Source organism: Crocuta crocuta, unplaced genomic scaffold (assembly GCF_008692635.1).
Source record: "Crocuta crocuta isolate KB4526 unplaced genomic scaffold, BGI_CrCroc_1.0 scaffold282, whole genome shotgun sequence".
NCBI lineage: Eukaryota > Metazoa > Chordata > Mammalia > Carnivora > Hyaenidae > Crocuta > Crocuta crocuta.
The window spans coordinates 1,108,618-1,125,490 of record NW_027529174.1 but is presented as its reverse complement, the minus strand read 5'-3'; the positions used below and the strand labels follow the sequence as shown (position 1 = coordinate 1,125,490).

Sequence of the window (16,873 nt, the reverse complement as noted above, 5' to 3'; positions counted from 1 at the left end):
TTTTTTAAGTAGCCTCCATGCCTAGCATGAAGCCCAACATGGGTCTTGAACTCTTGGCTCCTAAGATCAAGACCTGAGCTAAGATCAAGACCTGAGCTGAGATCAAGAGTCGGATGCTTAATCAGCTGAGCCACCCAGGCACCCCACAAACCACATGTTCCATAATTCTGGTTGATTGAGTAATATAATATAAAAATGTCCAATTCTTTTAGAATTGCAATCAATTTCTCCATTTATGTATTTTTAATAACTTTACATGACATTATTTGCTAAGTGGCTCAGTTGTTTTCTTACCCTAAAGTGTTAGTACAATTTCCATTTATTAAAACAATCTCCTNTCCCAACACCATCTGTTAAAAAGGCTGTCTTTTTTCCATTGGATATTCTTTCCTGCTTTGTCAAAGATCAGTTGGCTGTATACTTTTGGGTCCACTTCTGCAATCTCCTCACTTCTAAAAGCTCCTCTTGCTTCTGCCAGAGCTTAAAGGAGTTGCATCTTCATTTTTTTGTTTTTTTGAAGGAAGCTTTTCTATGGCAGCCTGCCCCAGGAAGAGGGAACAGCATATACAAAAGCCTGAAGACTGATACTTAGGGAGAGAAGAAGGGTGACAAAAGATGAAGACTGAATAGCACACAGAGAGAGGCCATATCTGGAGGGACATTGATGCCATGCTAGAGAGTGTGCACTTTCTCAGGATGATGGGGAGTCTTGGAAAAGTTTTAAGCAGGAAATGGACAAATTGACTTAATTCTTTTGATTATGCTTCAAGTGTTGTTGTCTCTTTAAACCTCCTAGAAATTTCCTAAGAAACTGGCTTTATTTATTATGTGGGAGGGTCTTTTTGTACTCAACCCTAAGACATATTAATAGACATAACCAAAATAGTTTTTTCCTTTTCTTCTGAGCATAGTTTCTGCTGTTACTGAAGAAATTTGATAAGCTCTGAAAAAAATATGTATTTATATTTTCACATGTGCTTTTCAACTACTTAAGAGTTTAGTGCATCCATGTTCATGTATTTGGGAGTATTCATTCCATCATTTTAGACAGCTCCATTTCTCCTCCTTTCATTTTCTTATCTCCTTCTTGGAAAGCAGCAATTAAATTCAGTGCTGTATCAGAATTAGAAAGTAGCAGTAATATTCCTGGTATTATCATTTGGGTTCACACTGTTTTAAACCATAGTCTTGAAGAAGATTGAAAAATTGGGTTTTGGGATTAAACACTGACTGACTCACCAGTAGTTACCTTCCTGTGGAGATTAATATTTTCTTCTGTGTGAGGAAAAGAATGACTTACAAGATATGTTTGACTGAGTATTAGAGAGCTGGAGCTCTTAAAATGGCTTTACTACATAATAATAGCTGTAATATATTGTCTTCCCGTCTCTCACATACATATAAAAATGTAATTGGCAAAACAACTCTATCAAGTAGGTACTATCCTCTACTTCCAAGGGCTACAGAAGTTAAGAATCTTGTTACAAGTCATACAGAAGAGATACAACCTGGCTTTGAACCAAGTTCTGACTTCTGAGATGCTGCTTCTAACCATGCCATTCAACTCTACCATTTGAACAAGCCAACTTGAGGCAAATTAACCTCTGTGGACTCCAGTTTTTATAAATTATAAAAGTTGTACTGGATAAAGAAGTTGGGCTAAATTATCTCTAAACTTTGTAGTTCAGACATTTCGTAAGTAGTCTTCCTCTTAGACATTGCCGATTATGAGCAGTAGTTTTATTTAGATAAAGTCATTATTTTATATTTGGTTTTCAGAAACCATTTTCTTTATAGGAAGCAATAAGGAGTCAAGGGTGCTAATAGTCCAATAGTGAATGATGAAGACAGGAATTTTAAAAAGTACAGGCATTGGAGCCTGAGGTAGCTGGATTCCAGTCCCAGGACTGACATTCACCAGCTGAGTCACGTAACATTTCTGAGCTCTTTATCTGTATACTTGGGATGGTGATATAGAACTTGCAGAGTCATGTGAAAATTAGAGGTAGTGTTTGTTTTTAAGTTGTCATTGATGTTCAGTGAATATTATCAACATCATTATCATCATTAACATCAGTGTCCTTACCAAAACCAGAGCATTAATGGTAGAAAAGGGAGAACTTGTTATAATCCTTTGATATCTACTCAAAAAAAGGTCTAAGTTAAAGAATTGGTTCACAGTGAAAACCCTGGGTTATTGCTGGGTGGGTAGAGAATAAGTAGTTGAATACAATATTTATTCATTCAACAAGTATTAATTGAAGACCTACTTTATAGCTATGTTGCTATTTTATTTTTATTATTTTTTTTAAATTTATTTACTAATGGGGCACCTGAGAGGCTCAGTTGGGTAAGTATCTGACTTGGGGCCAGGTCATGATCTCATAGTTCATGTGTTTTAGCCCTGCATCAGGCTCTGTGCTCACAGTTCAGAGTCTGGAGCCCGCTTCAGATTCAGTGTCTTCCTCTCTTTCTGCCCCTCCCCTGCTTTCACTCTGTCTCTGTCTCTCAAAATAAATAAATGTTAAAAAATTAAAAAAAAATTTATTTTGAGAGAGAGATAGAAGGCACTTGTGTGTGAGCAGAGGAGGGGCAGAGAGAGGGAAAGAGAGTGAATCCCAAACAGGCTCTGTGCTATCACTGCAGAGCCTGACACGGGACTCATCTGATGAACCACGAGATTATGACCTGAGCTAAAATTGAGACTCTGATGCTCAACCGAATGAGCCACCCAGGTGCCCCTAAGTTGCTATTTTAAATCATGGATTTAACAATAAGCAAAACAGTTCCTGTGCTTGCAGAATAGCATTTAAGTGGTCATGACAGAAATAAACAAATATAAACTATGTCAGTATTGATTAGGGCAATGATGAAGAAAAAAGCAAGGTAAGTGGAGAGAGGGTAAGTTTCCGTGTAAGGAACTTTGTTTTATATATACTGTCATCAGAGGGGAACACTCTCATTAGGTGACATTTGAGGAAAGACCTAAAGGGAGTAAAGGATTAAGTTGTGTGGACATCTGAAGAAAATTCCAGGTAAAGGGAACAGCATGTGCAAAAACTATGAGGTGGAAATGTGTTTCAGCACTCAAAGAAGAGCAAGGAAGCCAGTGTGTTTAGAGCAGAGTGAACCTGAGAAGAGTGTGAAGAAATGAGAGAGCAATAGCAAGAGCCCATCACCATTATTTCTATCATTATTATTGACAGTATTCCAAATTGGGGAGGGATTAGGAGAGGAGTAAAATGTAAGGTAAGGAGTTTGTAGATAGACCAAAGCCCTAGATTTGAGCTCCCCTTGCTTGTTAGTAGCTCTGAGATTTGGAGCAAGACCCTTAGGTTTCTGAGCTTCAGAGTCTTCTGCTATAAATGTAATAATACCTATCCTGTTGACTTTACAGATTACTGTGAAGAGCAGATGAAAATGCTTGGAAAAACATAAAGTGGATGCTCTTTTGCTGGGATACATGGACAGGCTTCAGGTGTGTGCAGGAACTTCCTGAAATTGAATGCAAAATTTGCCTTTATTAATTTCTCCCTAGATTCTCAAAGGGTTATCATCAGATTCTCAAAAGATTTTATGACAACATTTCTGAAAAGCAGTAACATCAGAGACAGTAGAGTTGGAATGATTTTCTCTGGCCAGGTGTGCTATCCCTAAATCACAATAATATTTTCTGTGCTCAAATGAGGATTAAAAATAGCTCTGCACATAGTAGTGGTTCTCAGCCTTGAGTGTGCATCAGAGTCTCCTGGAGGGTTTGCTGGTCCTCACCCCAAGGTCCAAGGCAGAAGCTGTGAATCTGCATTTTAAAAAAATTTTGCATTTAATTTGTTTACATGGCATCTGTTATCATCTGTGTAATTAAAGAAAGGGTATCACACAGAAGTATAGTTGGCACACAGTATTACATTAGTTTCAGGTGTACAACATAGTGATTTGACAGGTTTATAGTTATGCTATGGTTACAGTCTGCATTTCTAATAAGTTCCCAGGTGATGCTGCTTCTGCTGGTCTCAGGCCCACATTTTAAGGGTCACTGGCTTACAGTAGAGGTAAACTCTGTAGATATTTAGTAGGCAGGTTATTGGAGCAGCTGCTGATGTCCCTGAATAGATAACAGTAATGGTCTCTACTTCGGACTTCTCTGTTGAAAAGAAAAATACATTTCTTTGCATTTTGGTCACTGTGTGTGAATTCATCACTAAAACTGTCTTCTTTCTTGAGCAGCATGCCACAGCTCAACAGCTCTTAACATCTATTTTGGGGGACCAAAATGGTATAATATTCTATCTGACAATATGCCTACTATTCCCTGCTAATCTCACAGAGTGGCAGAGTAAGATCCTTGCTGTCTCAAGCCCAGGAACTGGCAATGGCTGCTGTGTGGGCTGAATGGGCCCTTTAATTGAGGAAGTCACAGGGTTCTCTGTAAAGCCTTTCCAAGAATTTGAAAATACATTTTCTTTTGAAAGAGAAGTAAAGAGGCTTTTGGAAATAAGTACGTTTTGAAGATGTTTACATCAATGGTGAATAGGGAGGAATTGAAATGTAAGTACCATTTGTAGCTTGGGTTCTGTATTTTTTATTGTGCAACATGGTCCAAAGCCACCTGCCCCTATTCCTTCTTTAGGGGGATGATGCACACACATTTTATCTGGCTGTCCTGGACAGCAACAAGTAACACTGTGATTGCATTGAAATAAAAGTACTAACCAGCAGCACCAGGTTGAGAAACACTCAGGCAAAATGTCATTGTAAAGCAAGAGAAGAACATGTTTTAAACATGGTGAAAATGTGCTCTATGACAGATATAGTTAAATTTGGCTAATTTCATGTGTCCTCACAAATGCCATTTTTCAAAATCTTACTTCATTGCTACTTTAATTTTCTCTGTCCTGCCTTCATCTTCACTTTCTGTTTGCCCTAATCCTTTAATACATTCTTCTTATCTTTACTTGACTGTTCCGAATACTTAATGTTTGGAGAAACTCTTTTTCAGTCAGATCTGATACCTGTCAAGGAACAGTAAATAAGCATAGAATTATAGATTCAATTTTAAAAAGGCTGTTTAAGTAACATCATTGTGAGCCATATTAATATCTAAGATGCTAAGGGACTTTCACAGCCCTGGAATTTGGAGGAGACTGGATGTCTTAATCCTTGAAATATGGAAGAGGAATAAAGAGAGAACATATTCATTTTGACACAAGCAAATCTTGTCTGTCCAAGGACACGTAGAATCTTAGAAACACAATGCAAAAGGACTTGGTAGACAGTTTGCTGGTTGGGGGCAATTTTGTGTGTTTGCCTGTACAGATTTCTTCAGTACCTCTAACACCTACCCACTTCAAAATCAAATGGGACTTACTCTCAAGCACTTGCAAACTATTTTTAAACAAGCCAGGGCTAGAGCATTAAAAAGGGTGAATAGCTGTAAATCCCAGAGAAACAGTTTATGGGTAAAGCTGCAGATATTTATGCAGTAGTTTTGGCTCCAAACATCCCCATTTCTCAAGACATTTGAATATTTTTGGTTTACAAAATACTTACACTTGTTTTTTTTAATGTTAGAGGTGTCTACATTTTTATAACTCCTACTAAGGTATCTTATGTTCATTACTGTCTCCATAAAAGCTGGTGATTTGGTGGCAGTGGCACACTTTATGAGCTGTCATGGGGTATGCTACATATTATGTTGAGGCGAGGAGGGAGAAGATGACAAACAAATCATAAAGTTGTTCATTTTCCTAGACAATTTTACATCTGTTTACCTCATTTTTTTTTTTAACGTTTTAAAATGATCTATATGTTTGGCAAAGTAAAATGTTTGTGTTGCTTTTTCAAGTTTGGTACAATTAAAGGACTTTGTTCTTATCAAAACATACATTTTACAGTTGTGGACTTTCTTTTTATTTTTGTCTTTATTTTTGTTTTTTAACCAAACAGTGAAGAGGAGATTTGGATGTTCAGTTTGGTTATGCCATTAACAAAGTGAGTCATTTCTGAGTCTCTTTCTCTGTTATTAAGGGATAGCAAGTTCTGCAGGTCCGGCTATAGCACGGACTCCAAGATACAGAAGAATGGGGCACAGTTCTTTGTATTTACCAAATATTTGTCTGTGTGGTATTTGAGTTACTGCTGGAGTGTAGTTCTCAGTATGAATTGATACATTGATATTTTAGTTTGCCAATCCGTTTATGGAAGTTTGCTTAATGCAACATAATCCCACTTGGACCTGATTGCTTTTGGGGTAATATGGTACAAAGACAAAGGTACATTGTTGGTGAAACTGAATCTAAAGACTTAGATTTAATTGTGTACATATTCTAAGCTTTTGCACATAAAATGATCACCATAATCAAAATCAAAAGAAAAATGATAAATTGGGATAAAATATTTATAGTGAATATGATAGCTAAATGATTAATGACCTCACTGTATCAAGAGGTCTTAAAAATTGATAAGAAAAACTTTTAAGTCACAATAGAAAAAAGAACAAAGGACATGAATAGGTAATTCATAAAAGAAGAAAATTAATGACCAGTAAGAATAAAAAAGTCAAATTTCATTAGCAATCAAAGCAATATGAGCTAAAATCAAACATCATTTCACTTGATCAAATTGTCAAAATCTAAAAAGATAAAATTTAATTCCTGATCATTTATTCACTACAATTGGCTGCCCTAGAACCGTAGGATGGCCCTGAGATTTTAGAATGTATACCATTATAGCACACAGTCATTTTCTTCCTGGGCAATGCAACAATGGGGATGGAGTCCAAGCTCTGGATTCAGGCACTGGCAGGTTAGATTCCCAGTACTCCTATTTAAGTTTGACCTTGAAGAGGCTGCCAGTTTTTGAAACCTTCTGAACTTCTGTAAAGATGTGGATAATGCCTAATTTGTAACATTTTTGTGAAGAGGCAGTGACACTAGTAATGCTTCTAGAAAAAAGTAGCTGCTTAGTCAATGGTAGCTCTTCTATCATTTTAGACTATTTTCTGGCTTTAAACACAAAATTTCAAAATTTGTAGTTTGTAATGTAAAAGATTTGACCCTTCAGAATATGTGTTAGATGCAAATATTGGGCAGGAACTGTCTTATTAATACATCCCGGGCTGCTTTGTGCTATGAGATAATTGATAGTGTGACTCTGGGTATCACTTGCTTCTATATAATAGGAAGCTATTTTTTTTTTTTTGTAAAGGTAATAGACAACTTGGAACTTCTTTCTTTCCACCAAAATCTATACTGGTTGCAGCATGGAACATAAAGTTCATGCAGAACAGAGTGAGACAGAAAGAGGAATCATGCAAAAAGAGAAAATCTATTTATTCTCTGAGTACCAGCTCTATTCCCCTAGAGGGAATTTTAGAGTATACACAGGAGAGGATAATCCAATCTATTCCATAGATATCTGCAGTAAGAAGTCAGGAATGAGTCTCTCTAGCATTAGGGAACTGAAGCTGATGAAATTACTGTATTTAAAATGTGAACACTGAACAACTGAGGACACAAAGACTGAGAGAAAGGTTCTAATACTGATAAGCAGTCTATGCATATGGTTGTGGAAGAGCTTGGAGCAATGAACAAGAAGACTCAAGCAAGAGCTAGTCAGAAAAGCAACTGAAAACCTCTACAAGAAAGAGGTTTCTCTGTACAGTGATGAGCAATTGGAATTAACAATTAAGATGTGTATAGTTTATTCTGTATATGTGTAGCCTTCATATCTACAGTTTCATCTGTATTCTGCCTAAGAAATACCAACACTTTAGGTCTCCCTCATCCAAAATACATATTTTCCCTTATTTTTGGGAATCTTTACAGAATGGCAGTCAGTTGAGTAAGGTAGCTAGCTAGAATTAACTTTTCTTCATAAACTTCTTTTCCAGTGCTTGCTCCCAACAGTCCATATTTGCTACTGGCAGACTCTTCGGGGGGGCACTTCTTCTGGCACTGATGTCATGAGAATCCAATGTCCACATGGAGGGGGACATGTCTGGAGCACCAGAATTAAGCTGGGTCCTAGTAGAGGTGGGGCAAAGAGCCTCTTTAGCTCTACTTATCCAGGTCCCTGAGGTCTATTTACTTATGCCCAGTTAATCGAAAACCTGCTCTGGGGACCACAATGGATACTGCCCAGCTCTGGCCAAAGTATCTTCCCTGTCTTCCTTTATATTTTTTCCATCAAATTGTCCCCTCTCTTCTCCCAAGTATAACCATTTCCCTCTCCACTTCTCATCCCAATGTCACCCTGCAGGAGACCAGTGATAAGGCCTGTGAGTGAGAGTGTAGTCTACATCTCAGATGGTTACCTAGCTAGTTCTAAGCCTACTTGTTAATTCTTAGGAAGGGTCTTCATTCACTGCCCAGTGTGAGAGGCAACCGTCCTCAATGTCTGTCCTTATAAAGTTTTCAGGAAAAGAATCAGCATTCCAATGGAACAAACTGAATAAAATAAAAATTAAAAGGAATATTCTGCTTCCTGGACTGGCTAACTAGTTTGGCAGGTCCTTACCGCTTCCAGCAGGGGCTGAGCAAAGCTTGTTTTGGTCTGGGTGTGCCTCACATTCTCTATGCTTCTGAATAGGTTACACTTCCTGATGCTCCATTTTAGCAGCTTATAATTTTCTCAGATAACAGCAAGCAATTTCTCATTTCCTTCCTCCTTTGATGTATGATCTTTCAAATATTCGTAGATGTTTACCCTGCCTTTTTTGTTGTGAACCTGGGGTATTTATCTTCAGTTCTTCAGTCATATCAGTTTTGCTATTCTGAGTTCTTACCCAAATGTATGGCAGCTGGATGTTTCTACAGTCTGGCTCCCAGAGTGGAATAAGAAAGTAGAAGATTTTGGGCAAATGGCCTCTGCCTTGTAGCCATAGACAATGATGATGTCCTCCTGGCTGGACTGGACCCTTTTTCATCTCTCTGAACCTGAGTTCAGGTTTTCCTGTTCTTCCTATTACAGAAGGAGCAAAACTATGGCACCTAATGTTTTGGGATTTTTTGGTTTTATTTTTACTTTTTTATTTTTTAAGGGTGGAGTGAAAACATTAAATTTAGGAAGCTCTCTGTCCTGTTTTGAGTAGAGTGCAGTTCAGGTGCAGGTGTCGTAGGAATGAGAGAAGAGAGATGCGTGGAGCTGGCTCTGTAGCCTTAGGTAAGTGACTTAAGGCCTCTGAGCTCAGTTTTCTTATCTGTAGAATGCCAATAATTTTGAGACTAAATTGAGCTGTTTGAATAAGGCTCTGATCATTTGAAGCATACAGTAGGATTGAAATAACAAAAGAAAGATGGCCACTATTATGCATCTTAGAACTAGAGAAACCTAGTTATATTCCACCTCTGTGACTCACTAGCCATGTGACCTATCAGGGGTCAACAAGCTTTCTGTAAATGACAAGAGAGTAAATATTTTATGCCTTACTTACAGGCCACATAGTCTCTGTTGCAACTATTTGATTCTGCCATTGTAGTGAAGCAGCTGTAGTCTACATAGAAACAAATGGGCATTATTATGTTCCAATAAAACTTTATTTGTACACTTGAAATTTGAATGGCATAAAATTTTTATATGTCATAAAATTTTATTTTTCTTTCAATTATTTAAAAGTATAAAAAGCATATTTATGTTGAAGGTCACTCAAAAACAGGTGGTGAGTGGATTTGACCTATGGGCCATAATTTGCAGATCCTCACCTTAGGTCAATACTACATTTCTCTAACTTTGAGGGTTTTTTTTTCCCCCCATGAAGTGGGTTGGTGTGTATTTCAAAGAGGTAAAGTACTTGACATATAATAGGTGTTCAATAAATTATAGTTATTATTATAATAATTTTTATTATTAACTTTAGAAAGTGGGGACCCATATAGTGTAATGCTATATGTTTTTAATTTAATGTGATTCCAGTTTAGGAAAAAGGCTTCAGTTAGGTTCCTCCCCTGCCCCCTCCTCTACCCCCGTATTTGGTTCATTTATTTTTATTTTCCAAAAATATTTATTTTGAGAGAGAGAGTAAACAAGCACTAGTGAGGGAGGGGAAAGAGAGGGGGGAGGGGGAGAGAGAGAGAGCGAGCGAGTGAGCAAATGAATTCCAAGCAGGCTCCAAGCTATTAGTACAGAGCCAGACTCAGGCTTGAACGCAACCTTGAGATCATGACCTGAGCTAAAATCAAGAGTCTGACACTTAACAGGCTGAGCCACTCAGGCAACCTCTTCATTCATTTTTAGTAAGAAAGTATTGTATCAAGCAGAATCCTCATAGCCAAAGAGTTCCTTTCAGTAAAATGATGTGACTCCCTTTAAAGATTGGTCAGTTCCTAATTACCCTAGGGTATTTTCATAGGAAAAAAACACATGTTTTTATTTGTAAAATGGAATTAAATTGTCATGTTGAATACTATTACTACTGATCAACACAGATAAATTGTTTTCTTTTTTCTTTCTTTTTTCTTTTATTTTGGAGAGATAGAGTGTGAACATGGGAGAGGGGAAGAGGTAGAGAGAGAGAGTCTTAAATGGGCACCACATTCAGGGCAGAGCCTGACACGAGCATGATCCCACAACTCTGGGATCATGATCTGAACCTCAATCTTGACCTGAACCTGGACACTCAACTGAATGAACCACATGTTTTTTCACTTTTGTTTAAATTTTAATCCCAGTGTTAACACACAGTGTTACATTCATATCAGGTACACCATATAGTGATTCAACAATTCCAGGTATTATTCAGTGCTCATCAAGATAAGTGTACTCTTAACTCCTTCACATTTTTCACCCATCCTCCCACCCACCTCTCTTCTGGTAATCATTTGTTTGTTCTCTGTAGTTAAAGAGTTTGTGTTTTTGGTTTGTCTCNTCGCACTCACGTTAGAAGGCTCTCTCAGTGGATTCTGCGTCCTTTTTCTCCCAAACTCTCAGGTTTTGTAAGGTTTCCAATGGCTTCAGATCTTTTCTGTGTGATGTATGGGCGCGAGTGCAAGTACGGAGCTCCTTACTTCTCCGTCATCTTGCCCCCTAACTTGTTTTCTTTCTTAAACTCCACATATGAATGAAATCATATGATAGTTGTCTTTTTCTGACAGGTTTATTTTGCTTAGCATTATACCCTTTAGATTCATCTGTGTTGTTGCAAATGGCAAAATTTCATTCTTTTTTTATGGCTGAATAATATTCCATCACACATACACACATACACTCACACACACACACAGACGCACAAATACACAACTTCTTTATCCATTCATCTAATGATGGACACTTAGGATGCTTCCATAATTTGACTATTGTAAATAATGTTCCAATAAACTTAATGGTGCATGTATCCTTTCAAATTGGTATTTTTATATTTTTGAGATAAGTACTCAGTACGATTATTGGATCCTAGGGTAATTATATTTTTAATTTTTTGAGGAACCGTCATACTGTCTTTCACGGTGGTTACACCAGCTTGCATTCCCACCAACAGTGCATGAAGGTTCCTTTCTCCCACATCCTCACCAACAATTACTGTTTCTTGTGTTTTTTTGATTTTAGCCATTTGGATAGGTGTGAGGTGATATCTCATTGTCATTTTGATTTGCATTTCCCTAATGATAAGTGATGTTAAGCATCTTTTTATGTCTCTATTGGTCTACTGTATGTCTTCTCTGGAGAAGTGTTGTTCATATCTTCTGCCTATTTAATTTGATTTTTTGTTTTTTGGGTGTTAGGATGTATAAGTTCTTTATATATTTTGGATATGAATCCTTCATCTAATATGTAATTAGAAATTTCTTCTTCCATTCAGTAGATGCCTTTTAGGGAGGTTTTATTTTAATGCAGTCCCAAGGGTTTATTTTTTAGTTTTGTTTCCCTTCCCTCAGGAGAGATATCTAACATCATGTTATGACTGACATCAGAGAAAACACTGTCTCTGCTCTCTTCTAGGATTTTTATGGTTTCAGATCTCAGATTTAGGTCCTTAATCCATGTTGAATGTATTCTTATATATGGTGTAAGAAAATGGTCCAGATGTATTCTCTTGCATGTGACTGTGCAGTATGTCCAACACCATTTGTTAAAGAGACTATCTTTTTCCCATTTCATAGTCTTTCCTCCTTTGTCAAAGATTAATTGACCATATAATAGTGGGTTTATTTCTAGGCTTTCTATTCTGTTTCATTGATCTATGTGTCTGTTTTTATGCCAGTACCATACCATTTTGATGACTACAGTTTTGTGTAACTTGAAATCTGAAATTGTGATACCTCCAGTTTTGTTTTTCCCTTTTAAGATTGCTTTGGTCATTCAGGGACTTTTGTGATTCCAAATAAATTTTAAGATTGTTCTAGTTCTATGAGTAATGTGTTGGTATTTTGATAGGGAGGATATTGAATGTGTAGATTACTTTAGGTAATCTAGACATTTTAACAATATTTGTTGTTCAAATTCATGAGCCTGGAATGTACTTCTATTTCTTTGTGTCGTCTTCAGTTTCTTTCATCAGTGCTTTATAGTGTCCAGAGTACAGGACTTTCACCTCTTTGGTGAGGTTTATTTGGAGGTATTTTATTATTTTTGGTGCAGTTATAAATAGGATTGTTTCTTAATTTCTCTTTATACTGTTTCATTATTAGTGTATAGAAATGCAACAGATTTCTGTACATTGATTTTGTATTCTCTGATCTTACTGAATTCATTTATCAGTTGTAGTAGTTTTTTGGTGGAGTCTTTAGAGTTGTCTATATAAAGTATCATGTCATCTGCAAATAGTGAAAGTTTTACTTCTTCCTTACCAATTTGGATTGGTAATCCAAAGCAATCTTGTTTGATTGCTGTGGCTGGAACTTCCAGTACTATATTGAATAAAAGCAGTGAGAATGGACATCCTTGTCTCATTCCTGATCTTAGGGGAAAAGCTCTCAGTTTTCACCACTGAGTATGATGTGAGCTGTGTGTTTTTCATATAAGGCCTTTATTATGTTGAGGTACGTTCCCTCTAAATCTGTTTTGTTGAAAGCTTTTTAATCATGAATGGTTACTGTACTTTGTCAAATGTTTTTACTACATCTGTTGAAATGATTCTGTGGTTTTCTAGCCTTTCTCTTACTGATGTGATGTATCACATTGATTGATTTGTGAATATTGAATCATCCCTGCCTCCCAGGAATAAATACCACCTGATCTTGGTGAATGATTTTTGTTAAACTGTATTGTTAGATTCAGTCTGCTAATATATTGTTCAGTATTTCTGCATCTATGTTCATTAGAGAATTTTCCCTATAGTTCTCTTTTTTGTTGTTGTTGTTTGTTTATCTGGTTTTGGAATCAGGGTAATGCTGGCTTCATAGAATGAATTTGGAAGTTATTCTTTCTCTTCTATTTTTGGAAAAGTTTGAGAAAAATAAGTATTAACTCTTTTATAAATATTTGGTAGAATTTATCTTTGAATCCATGTAGTCCTGGACTTTTGTTTGTTGGGAGCTTTTTCCTTACTGATTTTATTTCATTGCTAGTAATTAATCTGTTCAAATTTTCTATTTCTCCTTGCTTCTCTTTTGTTAAGTTATATGTTTCTAGAAATGTATTCATTTCTTCTAGATTGTCCATTTTGTTGGCATATGCTTTTATACAATATTATCGTAAAATCCTTTGTATTTCTGTAGTGTTGGTTATTATTTCTCCTCTTTTGTTTCTGATTTTGTTTATTTGAGTCCCTTCTCTCTCTGTCTCTCTGTCTCTGTCTCTCTGTCTATGAGTTGATCCCTTCAATTCCTGTTTTCATTTCATTCTTTTAGATTTGAGTTTTCTGTATTCTTCTTTTCCTAGCTCCTTTAGGTGTGAAGTTAGGTTGTTTATTTGAGATTTTTCTTGTTTCTTGAGATAGTAAGCCTGTATTGCTATAAATGTCCCTCTTAGAACCAATTTTGCTACATGTGAAAGATTTTTGGATCTTTGTGTTTTCAATTTCATTTATAGCATGTTATTTAACCTCCATGCATTTGTACTCTTTTCAGATTTTGTCTTATATTGGATTTCTAGTTTTACTGTGTTGTGGTCAGAAAAGAGGCATGGTGTAACTTGATCTTTTTGAAATCGTTGAGACTTGTTTTATGACCTACTATGTGCTTTATTCTGGAGAATGTCCCACACGCACTTGAAAAGCACGTGTATTCTGCTGTTTTTGGATGGAATGTTGTGAATGTGTTAAATCCATCTGGTCCAGTGTGTCATTCAAAGCCACGGTTTCCTTGTTGATACTCTGTTTAGGTGATCTGTCCTTGATGTAAGTTGGGTGTTAAAGTCCCCTACTATTGTTGCATCACTATCGATTAGTTCCTTTATGTTTGTTATTAGCTGCCTTTTGTATTTGGGTGCTTTCATGTTGGTTGCATAAATATTTACAATTGTTATGTCTTCTTATTGGACTGTCTCCTTAATGATTATATAGTGTTCTTCTTTGTTTCGTCTTACAGTCTTCATTTTAAAATTGACTTTGTCGGATATAAACATTGCTACCTTGGCTTTCTTTTTGCATCCATTTGCATGATAAATATTTCTTTATCTTGTCACTTTCAATCTGCATGTGTTTTTAAGTCTGAAGTGAGTCTCTTGTAGGCAGCATGTATATGGGTCTTGCTTTTGTTTTTATCCGTTCTATCACCTTCTGTCTTTTAATGGGAGGATTTAGTCAATTTACATTCAAAGTAATTACTGATAGGTATGTTGTTTTTTTTTGCTATTTTTGTTATTTGTGTGTTATTTTGTGGTTCATCTTTGTTCCTTCCTTCCCTTGCTCTCTTCTCTCACCATAAATTGGCTTTCTTTAGTGCTAACTTAGATTCCTTTCTCTTTCTCTTTTGGATATCTACTACTGGTTTTAGATTTGTTGTTACTGTTAGGTTTGTATAACATCTTTCTTCTGCATATAGCAGTCTATCTGAAGATGATGGTTGCTTAAATTTGAACCCATTCTTTACTACTCTCTTTCCCTCGTTTTGGTATATGGTATCATACTTTACCTCCTTTGGCTTTGTCGGTCCCTTGAGTGAATTTACAAATATACTTATTATTACTGCTTTTGAGTTTTCTATTTTTCTTGCTTTTACTTATGGTCTTTCTTTACATTCACAGAGTCCCCTTTAATATTTCTTGTAGGGCTGGTTTAGTGGACATGAACTCCCTTAACTTTTTGTTTGTCTTTCTCTATTCTGAATGAAAGTCTTGCTGGATAGAGTGCTCTGGTGTGCAGATTTTTCCACTTCAGCAGTTTGAATATATCATGCCTCTCCCTTTTGGCCTGCAAAGTTTGTGCTGAAAAATATGCTGATAGGTTTATGGGGTTCCCTTGTATGGGAACTGTTTTCTTTTCTTTTGCTTCTTTTAAAATTCATTCTTTATCTTTGTAATTATACCCTTTTGATTACTATGTGCCTTGGTGTGGACCTCTTTGGGTTGATTTTGTTGGGGGATCTCTATGTTTCCGGGATCTGAATTTATGTTTCCTTCCCAAAAACTGCGAAGTTTTTAGCTTTTATTCCTTCAAATAAATGTTCTGCCCCCTTTTCTCTTCTTCTGGGATTCCTATGATGTGAACATTATTATGCTTGATGGAGTCACTGAGTCCCCTAAGTCTAGTCTCATTTTGCCTAATATTTTTTCACCTCACCTACTAAGCTTGGTTACCTCCCATTAATCTGCCTTCCAGGCCACTGATTCTTTCTTCTGCTACTTCTAGCCTGTTCTTTATTCCTTCTAGTGTATTTTTAATTTCAATTATTGTTCTTCATCTCTGATTGGTCCTTTTTAAAAAAATCTTTGTTAAGGGCATCACTGATGTCCTCCATTCTTTTCTCAAGTCCAGTAAGTATCTTTATGATTATTACCTTAAATTGTCTGTCAAGCATATTACTTATCTCCATTTCACTTAGGTCTCTTGGTGTGACTTTGTCCTATTCTTTCATTTGTGACATATTCCTCTGTTTCCTCATTTTTGTCTAACTCTCTGTGTCTGTTTCTATGTGTTAGGAAAGTCAGCTACATCACTTGCTCTTAAAAATATGGAATGTTTCACATATTTGTGTGTCATCCTTATGCAGGGGCCATACTAATTTTTTCCATATGGTTCCAGGTTTTTAGTATACATGCCACTGAAGTGAGTGTTTTAGCTCTTTTTTTTTTTTTTTTAATATTTTTATTTATTTCTAGGGGAGAGAGAGAGACAGCATGAGCAGGGGAGGGTCAGAGAGAGAGGGAGATACAGACTCTGAAATAGGCTCCAGGCTCTGAGCTGGCAGTCAGCCCAGAGCCCGACGTGGGGCTCGAACCCACGAACCGCGAGATCATGACCTAAGCGAAAGTCGGATGCTTAACCGACTAAGCCACCCAGGCGCCCCTTAGCTCCTTTTTTGAATTTGCCTTATACGGCAGGGTAATTGAATAAAATCCATTTTTTTTAAAGTTTATTTATTTTGAGAGAGACAGAGATAGTATGAGTAGGAGAAGGGCAGGGAAGGGCAAGGAGAGAGAGGGAGAGAGGAGAGAGAGAGAGAGAGAGAGAGAGAGAGAGAGAGAATCCCAAGCAGGCTCTGCATTGCCAGTACAGAACCCGATGCGGGGCTCGAACTCATGAAACTGTGAGATCATGATCTAAGCTGAAACCAAGAGTCAGACACTCAACCGATTGAGCCACCAAGGTGCCCCAGAATGGAATCCACTTTCTAAGCTCCCCATTTATTTTATATTAAAGAATTTCTTTGGTCTTTGTTCTGGGTTTTTGTGAGGGAGCTTCTAAATCCTTGAAAATTTCCAAGGGACAGGAGTGTCACTTTGTTTTCACTAGGACCCAGGATTACACCTGAGTTTATGCTTACTCCTTATGGGACTC

The 16,873-nt window shown here is 36.8% G+C and overlaps 1 non-coding gene across 1 annotated transcript; it reads right to left on the bottom strand.

Annotated features, from left to right (window-relative positions):
• Positions 1-16,040: 16,040 nt before the first annotated feature.
• LOC144226418 (U6 spliceosomal RNA) lies at positions 16,041-16,143 on the bottom strand. The gene has a single exon (XR_013333632.1). It is a non-coding gene; the product is annotated as a U6 spliceosomal RNA (small nuclear RNA).
• Between the last annotated feature and the right edge of the window lie 730 nt (positions 16,144-16,873).